A 3,590-nucleotide genomic window follows, 5' to 3' on the forward strand; every position below is an offset into this window, starting at 1 on the left:
GATTCTAATGGGGGTAAGTAAGGGAGAAACATTTTCCACTGACATTTAGTCACTTTAAGACATGAAATTAATATCATCAGCAAAAGAACATGTGAAAATATTTTGTCCATGGTAAGCTGTTACATTGGAACGCTCTGCCCAAAATGGTGTTGGAAGTAAATTTGACAAACACATTCAAAAAGGAATTGGATAAATATATGAAGGGGAACAAATGCAAGACTGGGGATAGAGTAGAGGAGATGGATTAATTGTATATCACTCTCAAAGAGCTGATCCATGCACAGTGAAGTGAATGACTGCTATCTAGCTGTATCATTCCATGATCGTGTCATACAGAGTTGTAAAAACTGTTGTACAACCGTTCTAAAACTGCTCTAAAAGAGATCCTATAAGGTTGTCTATGTTATTAATCAGTTTTAAAAACTCTGGCAGATGCTTTGCAACAGCAATTTGATATGGCACGCTTTGGTCTTGAGGTATAATGAACACATGTCTTCTTGCTATTATATCAGATGTTAATCACCCAGTGCAAACAGGTACAACACCATTGAATTTCCAGGCCTTTGTGTGGACAATGAATCACGTTGAGCTTAATCTAGATGCTTTTAAAATAAATCACCAATTATCACTAACCTAGGTTAGTTGGAGAAATGTGATTTAGAGTGTTTCAGTCACGTAAGGGAGTATGATTGAGCACATTCAGGAGGGACAGGAAACAAAGAGTCAGTTTGACAAATGCAAGGTTAGGAGTAATAATATAAAACACCCAATTTAAGCCACTGACAGACATGAATATTGCTTGGCAGGAAAGGTGATTAATGTAGCTGTTCATTTTGTGCCTATCAAATGTTACACATGCTGTGGAGAAGTACACCGCATCCCTGTGGAAGTTTTATTTGGCCCTTCTGGTATATGTCATTACTGAATGTTCTTTTGTCTTCATCAGATTTTTTTTTAATATTAAAGTTGTTAATTTCAGAGTAAAATCTTTACCAGTTTGGAAATAAACATGCTTTTCAACTTGTTCTCATTACTTAATGAGGACATTTTGGTACCAAGGCCAAGTCTTAGGTTCATTACTAACGTTTATAGAAATTAAGTGGTTTCTATCTCCAGAATAAATTAGGTATGCTGTTATTTTTCCATTGCACAGATTTGTTCATAACAGTTTCAGAGTAAAGTTAAATTTAGGTAGTGAGTTGGGTATTTGGGGATGTTGTGGGTGTGTTGGAGGAGAGGTATCTACAAAACCAGGAGCAGGTTGGATATTATAAAGCTCTTAAATATTGCTAGAAAAACTACAACATTTTGTGGGAGCTCTTCATCTTGCATCTATCAGGACTGCTGGTAAGCTTGACAATTGTCAGTCATCATCTGACCAGTATACCCTCCAGCTACCAGACTCTGCTTTCTAACGATTCAGCACAATCTATTCTTACAGTATTAAAACAGTACATTGCTATTTCTTGTGGATTATCCTGATCAAATTCAAGACAAGAAGATGCAACAACTATGTCTTTTTTTCAGCAATACTCAAAAGTTATAGCCCTTCTCCATTGGTTCTCACTGGTGAAATAGGATTTACAAAGATATGGTTGAAAGGTGACCTGAAGGCTATTTGTTCTATGGGAATGACAAATCTAGGGAAAGGTGGCAGGGCCACTCTATTAATAAACAATGGTTTTAGTTCTGCACTCAACAATGACCTTACAGGTCAAAGGGTAGAATCAGTTCAGGTGGAGGTCAGAAATAGTGAGCAGTCTCTTATGGGAGTAATTTATAGGCTATCATAACAGTAGCTACACTGTAGGACAGAAAATACAGTTTAAAAAAACAACTGGGCCATTTAAGAAATGTACTGCAATAATTATAGGTGATTTTCAACTTTCACTCGATGCTTCCATATGCTGCCAATCTGTTCTTCCAAGCTCAGTGATCGGCGTCTGCACAGTAACACAGCATTGAATTTCAGTTCCGGAAATGGTGCTACATATGAGCCTCTAAGGCCTATGCAGCTGGTAAACTAGTGACTTTAATCTAGATGATTGGGAATATTGATTAGAAAGGTAGCTAGAAAATGCATTCAGAGTGTATCTTGGCACAATTTCTTAGAGCAGTAAATTCTACGACCAACCAGAGTACAGGGTATCCTAGACCTGGTAATGTGCAATGAGAGAAGATTAATCAATAATCTATCCTCAACAAAAGACCCTCTAAAAATCAGTTTCAAAAAGAGAAGTGTGAGGTCCTGACTTGGGTTTTAAATCTAAATAAAGTTAATAATGAGAATATGAAGGCAGAGTGGATTAAGCTGAACTGGGAAACCAGGCTAATGGTTGGTCAGTAGATCTGCAATGATAGTCTTTTAAAATGATATTTAATAGCTCATACTGAAGATTTACCGCAGTGAGGAAGAAAGGCTTTAGGAGAAGGAGGTATCATCAGTGGTTGAAGATTTAAGGACAGTGTTAAATTGAATGATACGCTGTATAAATCTGTAATGATGGTGGTACATCAGAGGATTTCCAGAAGGCATTTGATAAGGTGCAACATCAAATTTTATTGCAGAAAATAAATGTTCAGGATGTTGGGGGGTAACATATTGGCATGGACAGATTGACTTGCTAACATGGAATAAAGAGTTGGAATTAAATGCTCCATTTTCAGAAGGGCAGAAATCGCAAACGGTCTGCCACAGGGATCAGTGCTGGAGCCTCAACTTTTATAATTTATATAAACAAATCAGATAAGGGCATCAAAGGTATCGTTGATGACACAAAGAAAGATAGGAAAATGAATTGCAGGCATAAGACGCCTACAAAAGGGATATAGATGTGTTTGGGGGTGAAGGTTCTGCCACAGGGAATGTAATGTGGGAAAGTGTGAAATTGTCCATTTTGGCAGAACAAATAAAAAATCATACGGTTCTAACTGGTGAGAAGCCGCAGAGCTGCAAGATGCAAAGATGGCAGATGTTCGCAGGTAAAGGGATGGCTGGAAAATGGGAAGTTTTCAGAAATGAGATAGCAAGAATCCAGAAAAAGTATATTCCTGTCAGGGTGAAAGGAAAGGCTGGTAGGTATAGGGAATGCTGGATGACTAAAGAAATTGAGGGTTTGGTTAAGAAAAAGAAGGAAGCATATGTCAGGTATACACAGGATAGATCGAGTGAATCCTTAGAAGAGGATAATGGAAGTAGGAGTATACTTAAGAGGGAAATCAAGAAGGCAAAAAGGGGACATGAGATAGAGTTGGCAAATACAATTAAGGAGAATCCAAAGGGTTTTTACAAATATATTAAGGACAAAAGGATAACTAGGGAGAGAATAGGGCCCCTCAAAGATCAGCAAGGCGGCGAGGTTTATAAAATCATGAGGGACATGGATAGGATAAATAGACAAAGTCTCTTCCCTGGAGTGGTGGAGTCCAGAACGAGAGGACATAGGTTTAGGGTGAGAGGGGAAAGATATAGAAGGGACCTAAGGGGCACATTTTTCATGCAGAGGGTGGTATGTGTATGGAATGAGCTGCCAGGGGAAGTGGTGGAGGCTGGTACAATTGCAACATTTAAAAGGCATTTGGATGGGTAT

This window comes from Chiloscyllium plagiosum, chromosome 15, assembly GCF_004010195.1.
Source record: "Chiloscyllium plagiosum isolate BGI_BamShark_2017 chromosome 15, ASM401019v2, whole genome shotgun sequence".
NCBI classification, from domain to species: domain Eukaryota; kingdom Metazoa; phylum Chordata; class Chondrichthyes; order Orectolobiformes; family Hemiscylliidae; genus Chiloscyllium; species Chiloscyllium plagiosum.